This window comes from Benincasa hispida, chromosome 2 (assembly GCF_027475165.1).
Source record: "Benincasa hispida cultivar pf3 chromosome 2, pf3_genome.v1.1, whole genome shotgun sequence".
NCBI lineage: Eukaryota > Viridiplantae > Streptophyta > Magnoliopsida > Cucurbitales > Cucurbitaceae > Benincasa > Benincasa hispida.
Genome location: NC_143479.1, coordinates 23281997 through 23298357, shown reverse-complemented (window position 1 = coordinate 23298357; position 16361 = coordinate 23281997). Strand labels below are relative to the sequence as shown.

The 16361-nt window shown below is 39.1% G+C and overlaps 1 long non-coding RNA gene across 5 annotated transcripts in view; it reads right to left on the bottom strand.

Moving 5' to 3' along the window:
* Positions 1-2121: 2121 nt before the first annotated feature.
* Positions 2122-16361, bottom strand: part of LOC120071371 (uncharacterized) — a 28428-nt gene continuing 14188 nt past the window's right edge. For 3 of the 5 annotated variants that reach the window (XR_016527987.1, XR_016527991.1, XR_016527992.1), the window contains 4 exons: positions 3159-14521; positions 2989-3070; positions 2529-2919; positions 2122-2455 (listed from right to left, as the gene is read on the bottom strand). This is a non-coding gene — a long non-coding RNA (uncharacterized LOC120071371). The remainder of the gene's footprint in view (positions 2456-2528; positions 2920-2988; positions 3071-3158; positions 14522-16361) is intronic. The other 2 variants (XR_016527990.1, XR_016527988.1) reach the window with 2 other exon arrangements.

The window sequence follows — 16361 nt, the reverse complement described above, 5'->3', positions numbered from 1 at the left end:
ATTAGGGACTAGTAAAGTATATTGGGACTGCTGAACTCTGTATGTGTTAATATGATGTAATTATGTTGTTGTTGATCCCTAGTGTTCTGAGGTTATTTTTAAAATTTCATTACTTTGGTGAATGTTATATAAGTATTCCAAGGATCTAAACATGTTAAGGATGTAGCAGTAAGTGCCACAAAAGGGTTGGTACGGAGTCAATTTCAGTTCTGGATTAAGAAGGGTAATCTGGGAGGGGGTGTGACAGGCATGGGGTCACTTTGTCTAAGAACATGTGTCCTAAGACGTCTCAAGAGGTTAAGGAGATGAGACGGGTCCTATATGCGTCTCTCATTGGCAGTTTGATGTACGCAATGCTCCGTACTCAACCAGACATCTGTTACATTGTGGGCATAGTCAGCAGGTATCAATCTAACCCAGGCTAGGGTCACTGGACTGCAGTGAAGAACATCCTCAACTACCTTCAGAGCATAGGTCTACAGGATCGCCCGCGGCTGGACTAGGGCAAGTCGGAAATTTTCTTGTACTAGGCTTTTATGCCCTAGTTTATTGTTTTGTACTAGTTTTTGTACACCCCACATTGTTTTATGACAAGTTGAAGATTATTGGGGTTGATGTCCTAAAGTCTCATGTCCTGTAGTTTGTAAACAGTTTGTACAAACACTTGTGATGTATAATATTGATATTTTACTTCACTTCTTTATTTTGCTCAGTTGAGTGTTTTATTTGATTTACCACAAACCAATAAACCTAAAATCCCTGGTTATCTGGATGTAACTTAAGCATGTATATGGTTACATAATAGTGGATCATGTCTTGAGTGATAACCAAAATGGTCTGTAGTATATGGATATAGAAGGGAAACCTTATCCTAGTAACGCTACGGATGCGGCCCACTTTGTGGAATAGTCACAAGTGTTGTGACTTGCCACAGATGGGCTGATCCTGATCATTCATGTAGGGGACATGCGAGCAGAGGCGTCCTATACAAAGAGTTTGTATAAGACCTGACCACGAAGTGTTAACGTCTCGTTACATCACACCGTTCATAACAGAGACTTCACTTCACTAGGATGACCATAGGTAACATGACCTCAATCCTGAGTGAGTTGGGAACTCCTGCCATTGAGGGCGGTCCTTTGATTTGCATGGGTGCGAGTGGCTAAGTCACCAACTCAAACCTTCCACTTTGGGGATTCGCCTGATTTGGGAGCTGATAGATAGCTCCCTTAAGGGTTGATTCCAAGGCTTGAATGATGTGGCACCATACAACTTCACTTGGCTCGAGAGGTGTTCACACATAGTTGGATTTTGTTGTATGGTTCATTAGAGGGATCAGTGGTACTTAAGGAGTGAGATGTAACTACAGGAGCAAAACGGTAAATTGGCCCAGCTGTACTACGAGAATCTGTGAAGGGTTATTGTACTCATGATTGCTTATATCTGATGGACACAAAAATATATCTATGGTAAGAAGCGTTCAGGTGTTGGTCTTTAGTGGAATGTCTGGCTGTTAACGGATGGTGGATCTCCTAGCTAAAGAGTTTAGTCAGATATTCAAGTACCATTGGAGCTTCGAGCCATAGGTCCATAAGGTCCCCTTGGTAGTTTGGATAAAGTTAAAAATCAGTTTTTGGGTTAGTTTGAAATGTTCAAATTGACAAGAGGTAGTTCGATTATATATGATATAATTGAACTAGTTTATTATATATGATATAATTGACTAAATGTATGAGATACATTGGATATAAATAATGACAAAAATAGGGTTGGAGGGAAACATTTTCTAAGAATAGGTGTTTTGGAAAAGTATTGACAAAATTAGGGTAGTGGAATCGTGTACAGGGTACACGATTTCCATGTGGCATACTCGTGTACTCGGTACACGAGTACCGTTTAATCCAGTCAGCACCACGTTGGCTGACTGGTTGACCGGTCAAGCAAACTCATGGACCCAGTCCACGATTTGCTTATAATTTCTTTCTTTTTTAAAAAAAAGTTTGTTAACTTATTTTTTTTTAATTGTAGATGTACAACAATATTAAAACTTTAGGAATTGGTCCACAAATTCCTTCATTATTAAACTTAATTATATATTTAATCTACAATGAAAACCTCTTGCACTCATATTAAAAAAAAATACCATGATATTAAAGAATATTTACAATTAGTTCTTTAATTTACAATTTGAAAATCATACAATGTGTGATTTAAAAACGACCCCCTCTGGCCGTTACCCCTTATGAGGGTTGTCTTCGTGTCCCTCTAAATTAGGTTTACCCTGTTTTCGCTGTCGTCTACGACGAATACGTCTTCGATCGATGTCAGCAACATTCAGTCCTCTTGTTTGTTGAATAATACATTCTACGTTGAATAATGTTTGCTGACACATTGAACCCAATTCTGGTAAGTTATTCTGCACTAAATATTGTTGAACATCGCCGATAAAATTATTCTGTACAATAAAAAAAATATTAAACAATATTCATATCATAAATATAGAAAATGTCTGATTTTAAATCTCTTACCATGCAGTAATAGAAAGCGTGTCAGGTGTGATAAATCGCCTCGTGATCGAATTGTACTAGGGAAAGTAGTCGTCTGATACAGCTGGCCCATTTGTTAATTCTCCCTGTACACAACGATCATGTCGTCCATGCCAGTAGGATAAATATTCCGCATGGATTCGACGCCAGTCTTGATCGTGCTTACCTCTCAAATCGATCTGGTGTAGTGCTGGGAGTGTATAGAACAATGAAAGTATCATTTGTCGCAGACTGAACTGTCTCCACGATCTGGATGATGCCACTCTACTATATGAAAGCATATAAGAGGGCTAACGGTCAACCAGATGTCTTCACCATCATGATAATAATTAGGTAAGGATGACCAAATCTGAGTGTATAGCGTCCAAATAACCTGACAAACAAAAATAATAAGTATACATATAAAATGTTTTAAATATTCATTTATATACACATTTACTACCTGATTGTGCATCAACATGTCGAATATTTTTCTGTACACGAGCAACATATTTGTTGATTGTTCAGAGGCAGCTAATACACCACTCCATTTAAAATTATAAAAAAAAAATACAATTAATTTATATTCTTACATAAAATGGAAACGGAATAAATATATAAATGAAATAATACCTGGCACTAAGTGGACGATGATCTGGGGCCTATAGTTGGACTTGTGGTGCTATAATTGGAAATCGATCATAAGCCCATACTTATAATAGTATCAGTGGTCCCGCTATTTTCTACGCTTGTACATTAGAAGCCCGACAAAGTTTTCTATACAACCATGGAAGACATGCACCACCCTACAAGTACGAAACAGCGTGCTCGAAATCAGACAATAGTGGGAGGAACATGAGATGCACCAGAGTATTTGACTTGTCAGCAAATAAAAATCCTCGAATAAGCTGCAGGACGTATGCTCGTGCATACCTACGTACGCTGATCTCATCGACATTAGGAGGTAATTCTGGAAACTGGGATACCAACCAAGGGATACTCAATCTTGATCCCTTCAGATCCTCTGGTAGAACGCCTAAGAGCTCTTCACAAACGTTCTTCCAATCATACTATAGTGAACCTATCAATAGTTGCTTGTCGTGTGACTATGTGTCCATTTTTCCAAGTCAATGTCTGAAAAAAAAAATTCAAGACATTCAGGGTGCAATTGTTTCAATTCTTTCATGCACCCAATGAACTTATGCCTTTGGTGTTGATTTCCGGCCTTAAACACAAAAATTTTTATTTGCTTTGATTTGTATTTTGTATTGAAAGTACTGACAACATGGCGAAGACAATATCGATGGTATGCTCTGGGTTCACTCCAACCAATTTCTTCATTATTAATTGCAGCAATAATGCCCTTATGTCTATCAGAAATCAAGCACATACCCTCTCTTTGGGTAACATATTCACGCAATGCCCACAAAAACTATGACCAACTGGACGAATTCTCACCTTCGACGATAGCAAAAGCAAAGGGAAATATATGTCAGTTTGCATCGATAGATAAGGCTGTCAATAATTTCCCCATATACTTTCCATAGAGATAAGTTCCATCAATCTGGATTAATGACCTACAATGGTTAAACCCTTCTCTTGCAGGACCAAAAGTCCAAAAAACTCGTCCAAAAATAGTCGTACCTGACACATCAGAAGGAAGGAAAAACCAATTTGTTCGTGTGCCTGGATTGTAATGAACAAGAGAACTCAGCCAATACGAAAGCTCCGAATATGATTTCTCCCAATCGCCAAACACAGCAATCAACGCTTTTCTCTATGCTTGCCACACTCGTCTATAATTGACATTATAGCCATATTGCTTTTTAATGGCTTCTTAGAGTAGGGCCACAGGTACCTCAGGATCAGCTCTAACCAAATTTTGAATTTCAATATTCATGAAATTTGAATCAATCTGTGAATGATCCTATGTCAATTCTGAAAACAGACATGAGTGTTCTCCTTGAAGTTTGGTGATTTCAAACATCCCATGAGTTTTACACCGACATGCCCGTAACCTCCAAGCACAACCGTCACTCCATGATTTATATTTAACATACCAAAGATCCTGATTTAATTCCACTACGAAAATTTCATAGTGTTCTGACACAATATTTTTTTACAGCAAGCTGTAAATCTTCATTGGTATGAAACAACATTTCTTTTTGTATTAAACTACAGTTATCTACACCTATATTCCTTTCTTAAAAAGTAGACCCTAGTTCACACGTTGAATTTGTCATTTCCCAATCTATTTAGGTGAATATTTCCGATGGTACCAACTCAAGATCATATTCACCACTACTGTCGTTTCCAAATAATTCATCAATAATGTCACTATCTCCATCATTTTCAGATTCAAGAATAACTAAATCTCTAGGACACATCAACATATTTATTATGATTTTTTCAACTATTATAGTTGACAAAAAATATGTTAATATGTCAACCCAACCAAATCCAATTTCTAAGTTTAACATATAAGATCTAAATATTATACATTTAAATCAGCCCAAATCTAAGATTTATAAACTATTTATTTAAATCAACCCAAACAAATAAAAAAATATAAGATCTAAGATTTAAGATCTACAAACATATTCATATAAGATCAGCCCAACAAATACATATAAGATCAGCCCAACAAATTCATATATTTCTAAGTTTACATACATATATTTTTAAGTTTAAATCAGCCCAAACAAATAAAAAAAATATAAGATCTAAGATTTACCACAGAATTAGAGAAAGAATTTTATTGAAAAAGATACATAAAATATATTGAAAAACATACATACAAATATAAGATTTACCATAGAAATATAATATCAGCCCAAACATACATATATTTCTAAGCTTAAAATATATTGAAAAACAACCAGAGAAAAAATTTTACCACAGAAGCATTCGGACGATTTTGGACGGACGAACAAATGAAGGACTGGGTGAGGAAAAATGAGCAGAATCAAAATTTTGGAAGATTTCGATGAGAAAAATCGAGGAATCGGTGAAATGGAGGACTCGATGAGGAAAATCAGCAAGATTTTGGAAGGTAGAAAGCAAAATGGAGTGAAATCGTTCGAAGTTATCGGTGAGGAAGAAGGAAGGCAGAAAGCAGAAGTTACCGGGTACACAACTTAACGTAATCGTGTACCGGGTACACGATTTCCTCAGTCAACCTTGCATGATAGTTACAGCAGACTGCACGTGCCAGATGGCCAGAGACTCGTGTACCCGGTACACGATTTAAAAACCTATTTTTGGGAATACTTTCCCTCCAACCCTATTTTTGTCATTATTTATTAAAAAAACATTATTTTAAAAAAAAATCGTTAAATGATATCAAACTATAGGTTAAGAATATAATATGATTATATTCATTAATTAATTAATTGGGCGGTTATGTGATAATTGGTCGAGTATTTCTCCGGAATCGTTCGAAACTGGGAAGTTTGGATTCAGTTCTTGTAACTGAAGAATAAAATGAAAATTGTTTTCATTTTGAAGGAAACAAGAAAAAGCACGCAAGAAAAATCACTCACGGTGTGTACATATATGATTGCTTAGCGTTGAGAGCCTATACAATAGAGCCCATTGTCCTAAACGATCGCACACCTGTGTACTAAACGATCGCCCACGATTACTAAAACGACCGCTTACTTTTACTACACGATCGCTTAGCGTGCCAAGTGGACCTAAACGATCGCTTACCATTTGATATACAATCGCTTAGCTAAACCTATACGATCGTGTACCTTTTTCTAAACGACAAGCACCCGACTATATGATAGTCTTCTACTATCTCCCACTTACTTGTTCGTTTAACACGATCGTCTTTTCCTCCTTCCCTCTACCAATTCCATCAAAGTCCACCCTTTTGATTCTCACTCCGAGAATACCGAGGGTTTCGAGTGGTGCTGTCATCCTCAGTTGCTGTTGTTTTGTGCATTGTCGATCGTGTAGATGATCGTGGTGCTGTTAGGCGACTGTTTGTTGGGTGATAAGTAGCGTAGAGAAGTTCGCTTCTGCTAGAATGTGTTTTATTTAAGAAAGTGTTCAACTGGTACGTTTACTCTGTCTTTTGTACTTTATTTGTTAAAACATGCCAATAATTAGTGTTACAATGCATATCTGTTTGTTCGAATGCATGTGTGGTAATTCTATCACAATAAAATAAAAAAGATCTGCCTCCACTCATGGATTCTCTTGTTTAAGAGTTCCTTCACCCTCAAAGATAGGAGTTACCAACTCACTCAGGATTAAGGTCATGTTACATATGGTCATCCTAGTGAAGTGAAGCATCTGTCATGAACGACGTTATATAATGAGACTATACACTTCGTGGTCTGATCTTATACAAACTCCTTTGTATAAGACACCTCCACTTGCATGTCTCCACATGAATGATCAAGATCAGACCATCTGTAGCATGTCACAACACTTATAACAATCTACAAATCGGGTTGCATCAATAGTGTCACAGGATAAGGTTTCCCTCTTATATCCATATACTACAGACCATTTTGGTTATCACTTAAGGCATGATCCATCTGTATGTCTCCACATACATGCTTAAATTACAAAGATAACTAGTGATCTTAGTTTACTGGTTTGTGGTAAAGCAATTAAAACATCTCATGTTTCATAGACAATAGTGAAGAAAATATCATATATTATTACATCACAAGCGTTTGTTCAATACAGTGTTTACAAACTATAGAACTAAACGAGAGTTTAGGACATCATCCCAATAATCTTCCACTTATCCTAAAGTGAGTGAGGTGTATAAAATAACTAGAACAAAACAATAAACTAGGACACTAAGGCCCAGTATAAAAATCTCTCACTTGCCCTAGTCCAACCGCGGGCGATTCTGTAGACCCATACTCTGAAGGTGACCCTCAAATATTATAATCTTGAGAGCCTTCGTAAACGGGTTAGTAACATTATGCTTCAAAGCGATCTTCGTGACGATCACGTCCCCTCGATGCACTATCTCGTTGATCAGGTGATACTTCTCCTCTATGTGTTTGCCGCGCCTATTACTCTGAGGCTCCTTGGAGTTTGCCATGGCCCTAGTATTGTCACAATAGAGGGTAATGAGCCTAGACATATCTAGAATAACTTTCAGATCAGCCAGGAACTTTCTGAGCTAAACGGTCTCCTTAGCAGCTTCACAAGCCGCTACATACTCGGCCTCCATCGTGGAGTCGGCGATGCATCCCTGTTTAGTGCTTCACCACACTACAGCTCTTCCGTTAAGAGTGAAACCTGACAGTGAAGTGGATTTCTAAGAATCCTTATCAGTCTCAAAGTCAGAGTCCCTGTATCAAGTAAGGATCAAATTCTTAGTTCCATACACAAGCATGTAGTCCCTCGTTCTCTGAAGATACTTGAGTATGTTCTTGACTGCGGTCCAGTGACCCTGTCCTGGATTAGACTAATACCTACTGACTATCCTCACAGCATAGCAAATATCTGGTTTAGTACAGAGCATCACATACATTAAACTGCCAACAGCATATGCATAGGGAACCCGCCTTATCTCCTCAACCTCTTGAGATGTCTTAGAACACATTTCCATAGACAATGTAACTCCATGCCTAGAAAAAGGTAGGCTCCTTTTGCAGTTTTGCATCAAGTACTTGAGCAAAATCTTGTCAATGTACGATGCCTGAGACAGCACTAGCACTTTATTCTTCCGATCCTGAAAGATATGAATATCGAGAACAAAATGAGCCTCTTCCAAATCTTTCATTTGGAATTGGGTCGCTACCAGTTCTTAATTGATGTCAGTAGTCCTACATCATTCTCAATGAGTAGGATATCGTCTACATACAACACTAGGAAAGCCACTAAACTGTTGATGATTTTCTTGTAGACACAAGGCTCATCAACGTTTTAGTCAAAGTCGTAAGATTTGATCGCAGTATCAAACCGAACGTTTCAAGATTAAGACACCTGTTTCAGCCCATAAATGGACGATTCAGTTTGCAAATCTTTTGCTTTTGACCTTGGGCTATGAATCTGATGCGTTATTTTATGGAGTGAAATATTGGATGAAATACGGTGATGGAATTGTGTTGAGCAATCAAGCTTTCTAAGCGGAATCCAAGTATAAACTCCACTGAATTTTACTTTTTGAATGAAATACGGTGATGGAATTGTTCAAAAGATAAAATACGGTGATGGAATTGTTCAAAATATAATCTCGCTCTCGTGAGAGTCGGCTCGCTCTCTGCTTTCTACGCCTCCGAGTTCTCTTTCGAGTTGCCTTGAGCGATCTTCCGGCGTCTCTTCTCTTCTCTCGCCCCGCCTTCTAAAAATAAAAGAAAACTATGAACAAGGCTAAACTATCTAAGGCAAAATTCTCTAGCTCTCCTAACTCCTCTTCTGAAGGTTGCCTTCGATATTTATAGAGCCTTGGGGTGAAAGGCGGCTTCTCTCTTATGGTTGCACAAATGGGATGGCTTTAAATCTCTGGCTGAAGCGCCGAATATTTGTCACCGAAAACCTGACTGTACTTGTTATCGTTAGCGGCTTGTCAACTTAATTCGGATTCGACCATCATCAATTTTTTATCCCATCGTGATTAATTATGCTTTTCACCCAGATGCACCTACCAAGTGTGTTGGCTCTATGCGGCAATTCTTTTTTAGCAGATGTTTGCAAACACAACTCATCGCAAAGCCTTGCAATAAAGCTACGCCCGACCATTGATTTCTTGCGATCGCGCTTTCCGCCTTGCGTCAACACATATTCTGTATAAAAAAATATAAAAATTAACTGTTTCTATGCGATGAACGCATGCGACCGCAATGTTATGAACTTTATGCTTTTTGGATGCAATCTAACATATTTTATCAACGCAAACCTTCATTGCTTAATAATTTAGCATTGTAATAACGTGCATTTCTACCCATTATCACACCTCCAAATTTAAACAATGCTTGTCCTCAAGCATAAGCTAAAGATTTCCTTTAGAAAGTCGACCGCAAATTTCTTTTCCTAGATTTCTCAAGGATACTTCATTCAAATCCTATATACCAAAATTTCCTTAAGTCTTATTCAAGCCTATTCTTAAAATATTTCTAAGACCTAGGGACCGCAAGTTTAACCTTCTAAAGGACTTTACTAAATTCCCGGACATTGCATGATTTATTTTTAAAAAAAAACTTTTTCACTTGAGTGTTAAATGATTTTTATCCTTGCATATTTTGGACATTGTTATTATTATTATTTTTTTTTTTTTGACCTTGCGCTGATCCAAGTACCTCGTCTTCATTTTGGCTTGCCCCACGTGTGTCATGCGAACATCCAACTACGAGCAAGGCGCTCTTTCTCAGACTAAACTCGTAACTTCTTGGCAACGGAGTTGCGGTCATTTATTTATGCATTAATCCTGGCGATTTACTTTCGTTTTGGCTTGCCCCTACCTGTGTCCTGTGGACATCCAACTACGGGTAAGTGTCTTTCACAACTTAACTCTTATCAACATGGGTTTTCCCATTGCGTTGACAGTGGAGTTGTTATTCTCAATTTTTTTTTTTAGAGCTAAAAATGGCAAGGTCGAAGATAAAATACCCTAACCCCCAAATTTAAAATGCAGCAATGGCCTTATTGCCAAAAGATTGAAAGAAGTCATGCAATGCTCGTAAGAAGTTTGGTAAAGGGTCGGTTTGAAAGAAAGCTATCAGACCACTAACTTCTAGAAATGTTTCATGAGGTGACTTTTCTAAGATTACGTTGACTCTAGTGTATATGAAAAATCAGAAGCATGTGTTTCATCATTGAAATCATAATTGACAAAGAGACAACATGCAGTGACTTACTAAATTCATCGATGTTAAATGATTGCGGTAATCAAAGAGGATGTGGTGATAAAACTTTCAAAATTAAAATGCGATGCGATAGTGTAAAATTTGGAATAAAATGAAGGAGAAATACAACCCCCAAATTTGCGTTGTCACCCGCATTGTTTGTTGACGCATCCTGCCTTGCGGCGATATTCTTCTTTTGGATTGCGGTGAAGGAATAGAGTAGTTGCTTCTCTGCGTAGCACCTCCGCAATCGTTCGCCTCGATCGTTGCAAGAAAAACAGTGAGAGGGTCAAATAATATTAAAAAAAAACAAACTCTTTTACCGCAATCGTTCAGCATGATTGCTTTTTTTTTAGAATAAGAAGTAAGATGCAGATAGATAGATGATAATAACAAAAAGATAAAGTTCATGAAGTATTGATTCAGAGAAAGGATATTCAAAAAGATTGTGTCCCTGATGAGGTTGAGTCATATAGTAACTCAATGATTGCTTATTCCGACTGGGCTTTTCACATCCACGGCGGCTTTTTCTTCTTTTATATGTCCTTCGAAATCTTGATTGCCTTAATCTGGAACTTTTTCCCATTAATGTTCATTACAATCTCCCCCTTGCACACAACAATTTGAGCTCGACCGATCGAAAGGAATGGTCGTCCCAATATGATGGGCGCATCTTCATCCACTTTATAATCCAAAATGAGGAAATCTGCCGACATGATGAATTTATCAATAGAGATTGCGGCATTTTTCAACTCTCCTTCAGGGTTATTCAAGATCTGTCCATAAGCAGGAGAGTTTCCTTTATGGGCGTGAGTGTGCCAATATTCAATCGTTTGAAGATTGATAGCGCCATTACGTTTATACTCGCCCCAAGATCGCGTAGTGCTTGGGCACGTAGACCCCTCCAATAAAACATGGTATCGTAAAGAATCTTGGGTCACACATTTTTTGTGAGATCATGACATTTTGCATTGCTGCCACTGTTGCGATCTTGTCTTCGTCATTTTGTTTTTCTTTCAATCTTTGCGGGATTGGTAGAAGCTGGACTTCTTCTGCTTCGTGTTATAAAGGCTTAGGGGTGGACGCAACTTCAGGGTTCATTTCCTCGGGATTTTTCGATTTATCAGTCAACTGGTCCTCGGTTGTCACCGCATTCAAGTTGGTCATGATAGGTTCCTCCCCTACTTCCGCAGTCATTTTGTCGCTTAGTAAGGAGACCGCTAAGCATTGTTCCTTACCGGTACCCCCAGCGTTGCAAGAAAGCTCAGTTGAGCTCGGCAACGCTCCTTGCGGTCTATTTTCAGTTCGCCCGTAATTTGTCCCAACTGAATTTTGAGATCTTGAATGGATGTTGCTTGGTTCTGAAGCACTGATTCATTTTTCTCAATGTATTGCTTCAACAAGCTCTCTAAGGACGAAGATTGCAGTGTTTCGAGCTGCTAGCTTGGTTATGCGTTGGACCGATTTTTTGCAGGAAGAATCTGGGTGGCCCTGCTCTTTTTGCCACTGGTTGGAAGTTTTGTTGTTGATTATTCCACGCAACATTTGGGTGGTTTCTCCACCCAGGGTTGTATGTATCGGAATAGGGATTATTCTTTATGACGCATACTGACTGCGGGTTTTCTGGGCATTCTTCCATCAAATGTGCATCTTCATAGATGACACAACTTACGGTCATTTGAGCAATTGCGTTGACCTACCCTTTTTTTGCTCCTGTCCTGTTAATTGCAATGCCTTGTATCGAACTCATCATCGCAGTCATTTGATTCTGTAAGGATGCGATGGCCCTACTGTTTGCATTATTATCTTTAATTCTTAACCTTTGATCGCTTTCTTGCCAATCATCGTGATTTTTGGAAATGCAATCAAGTATACTCTTGGCCTCTTCATATGTTTTGTCAAGCAGACCACCAGCTGCTGCCACATTGGTAGCGATCTGCGAGCAGGGTTCAGTCCTTGGTAAAACATCTCCATCTAAAGGCAATCTGGTAAGCCATTATATGGACAGTCTCTTACCAGCCGCTTAAATCTCGCCCAAGCATCGCTGAGCGATTCGTCATTTTCTTGTTCAAAATTTGTTATTAATTTCCATCTCCTTGCATTCTCGGTAAGTGGGAAATATTTTTTCATAAACTTCTCGACAACTTGCTCCCACGAGGTTATCTCTCTCGGTTCGAGAGAATATGCCCATTTTCTTGCTTGATCGAATGGGAACAGAGTGAGTCGAACTTCCTCGGTGGAGATATTCGGGAACACAAAAGTGTTGCAGATTTCTTTGAAGCTCCGGATGTGGGCACGCGGATCTTCACCACGCCTCCCCCCAAACTGCCCAGCAGCCTAGACATTTGCAACATTACCGGCTTCATTTCAAACCTCGATCCATCTAACGCTAGCCTCATGATTCCTGGGGAGAAATCGTAGAGGTTTGGTGATGCATAGTCCCTAATGGGTCTATTGCGGTCATTCTCCAGAAGAATGGAGTTGGCCATTATATTGTTCGCGTTCGTGGCCCTTTCTGCCGGTTGTTCAGCCATTCTTGGAGTTCTTTCTTGTTGTTGGCAATTGTCTTTTAATTGTCGTTGAAATATTCTTTCAATCTTCGGGTCGTAATTCGCTAGAGATTAAGCTACAAAGAAATCAAAAAGATTACTGTTAACACACTAATTTGCCGAAGTCCCCGGCAACGGCGCCAAAAACTTAATGCGTTATTTTATGCGGTGAAATTATGGATGAAATGCGGTGATGGAATTGCGTTGAAGAATCAAGCTTTCTCAACGGAATCCAAGTATAAACTCCATCGAATTTCCTGGTAAGTCCAGGGTCGAACTCAGGGACTTGGGAAAACAATATGCGGTGATAATTTTCAGGAAAACTTTGCAGTAACCGATAACTCAAATAGTTGTTGGTTTGTTGTTTTCGGTAATGAAAATAAACAAATACGATGGAGTTTCGAAAAGAGTTGATAAAACGGAAGATGCGATGAGTATGCGGTGAACGGATTGAGAAGGGTTCGGCTAACACTTCTTAGGATGCATTCATGTTATGCGGCTATGTAACACACATATAATAGTAAACCATCTCTCGATGCAAATGTTACTGATTCTAAGGCTAGAATGCATGTGATATATGCGATGAGTCTATAAGACCTACACATAAGCCTCTATTCTTATCCATGCGATGACAAAATGACACACACACAAATAAGGCGACCACATAATATCATAACCTATCGATAGGATGCATGCGATGTATGTTAGCAAACAGAGCTTATCTCTAAGTCCCTATCTCTTGTGTATGCAGTTCTAATCTTGCTCTCTCGAGTCTAGATTCTAACCTAGCTCTCTCAAGTCTTAGGTTCTTTCTTTAGACTCTCTCTCGAGTAGCTCTAAAGGGATGTTGGGCACAGCATAAAACAAGATAATCACAAGCAATGAAGATCCTAGGTCATGTTAGCTTAGTTCTTCTCAACTCATTCGACTAGTTTAGCTACTCATGTGTGCTAAGAGAGTGAACAAATGTAGAATAAGAACTTCCATTGCATAAATATAAAGTTGAAGTACAAAATAACAATGCAAGTAGAGAATAAAAAGCTTGGTAGCAATCTCTTGCTTCCCAGGCTTTTACACTATCTTTTCTACTCTTGTTCAAAAGATAATCTCGCTCTCGCAAGAGTCGACCCACTCTCTTCTTTCTACTCCTCCGGGTTCTCCCTCGAGTTGCCCTGAACGATCTTCCGACGTCTCTTCTCTTCTCTCTCTACGCCTTCTAAAAATAAAAGAAAACTATGAACAAGACTAAACTAAGGCAAAATTCTCTAACTCTCCAAATTTCTCTTCTGAAGGTTGCCTTGCGGCTTCTCTCTTATGATTGCACAGATAGAATGGCTTTAAATCTCTGACTGAAGTGTTGAATATTTGTCATCGAAAATCTGAGTGTACTTGTTATCGTTAGCGGCTTGTCAACTTAATTCGGATTCAACCGTCATCAGCCTTCTGTCCCATCGTGATTAATTATGCTTTTCACCCAGATGCGCCCACCAAGTTGTGCCGGCTCTATGCGGAAATCCTTCTTGAGCAGATGTTTGCAAACACAACTCACCGCAAAGCCTTGCGGTAATGCTGCGCCCGACCATTGATTTCTTGTGATCGCGCTTTCTGTTTTGCGTCAACGCATATTCTGCATAAAAAATATAAAAATTAACTGTTTCTATGCGATGAACGCATGTGACTGCAATGTTATGAACTTAATGCTTTTTGGACGCAATCTAACATATTTTATCAATGCAAATCTTCATTGTTTAATAACTTAGCACTGTAATAACGTGCATTTCTGCCCGTTATCAGAATCCCTCGAGCTGCATCATATAAATGGTCTCCTCAAGATTACCATTCAAAAATGCAGTCTTGACATCCATTTTCCATATCTTATAGTCATAAAATGCAACAATGGACAAGTGCGGAAAGACTTCAACTTGGCATCAGGTGAAAAAGTCTCCTCATAGTCGACTTGCTCTACCTGGGTATAACCCTTTGCCACAAGTCTAGTCTTGAAGGTTTGCACCTTCCCATCTACACCCCGTTTCCTCTTGTAGATCCATTTGCAACCTATAGATTTTACCCCATCAGGCTGATCTACAAGATCCCATACTGAGTTAAAGTACATCGACTCCATCTCGAGATCCATGGCTTTGACCCATTCATCCCAATCAACATCCTCCACTTCCTTCTGATAAGACAATGGATCCTCAAACTCGCCATCGGCTACCATAGTCAGGATTTCAGTGAAACTCATATAGCGAATAGGTGGGTTCGCAACCCTCCCACTACATCGAGGTTCCCTCAACTCTTGAGGTAGAACTGACCTACTAGATGAACTACCATCAACAATTCTTGTTGATGGAATAGACCCTTCAACAACTCTTGTTAAAGTTTCAGTTGTTTCGTTGGAAAGCTCACGGAACACAATCTTACTGCGTGGATTGTGCTCCCTAATATGATCCTCCTCTAGGAAGGTAGCATTCGTTGACACAAACACTCTTTTATACGTAGGGTCATAAAAGTAACCCTCTCGCATACCTTTGGGGTAGCCTACAAAAAGGAACAACCTCGAACGTTGTTCCAATTTCTTTAGATTAGCCTCAAGCACATGTGTTGGGTAACCCATATGCGGAAGTGATGCAAACTAGCTTTACGTTCGTTCCAACACTCCAAAGGTCTTCTCACAACACTCTTAAAAGGAACACAGTTGAGGATATACACTGCAGTCTCTACTGCAAAACCCCAAAACGATTCTGGTAAATAAGCTTGCTCATCATCGACCGAACTATGTCCAACAAGGTCCTATTTGTCTTCTCCACTACACCATTCTGCTAAGGTGTACCCGACGCTGAGAGTTGGGAAACAATTCCATGTTCTATCATATAGTTCTGGAACTCCGAATCCAAAAACTCTCCACCCCAATCTGATTGAAGTGTTTTAATCCGTCTATCCAATCTATTTTCAACTTCAACCTTGAACTCTCTGAACTTTTCAAAGGATTCAGCCTTGAACTCTCTGAACTTTTCAAAGGATATATTTCTGTTTCCATCAAATATAACCAATCAACAGTACGATAACCCTTCACAAATCACTCGTAAGTACAGCTAGGCCAATTTACCGTTCTGCACCTGTAGTTACATCTAACTTCTTAAATATCACTGATCACTCCAATGAACAATACATCATAGTCCCACTATGAGTAAACCTTTCTCGGGCCAAGAGAAGGTGTGGCGCCACATTGTTCAAACCCAAGAATCAGCCCTTAAGGGAGCAATTAATCTACTTACTCCTGCTTTAGGGAAGGAGTGAATTTTGTCTTGTGTAGCTAAGTTCCCACATCCTCAATCAGAAAAATCCCCAAAGTGGTAGATTTGAGTCAGCGATTTGGTCGCTCACACCCATGCAAATCAAAGCACCGCCCTCATAGGTTGGATTTCACAACTCACTCAGGATTAAGGTCATGTTACCTATGGTCATCC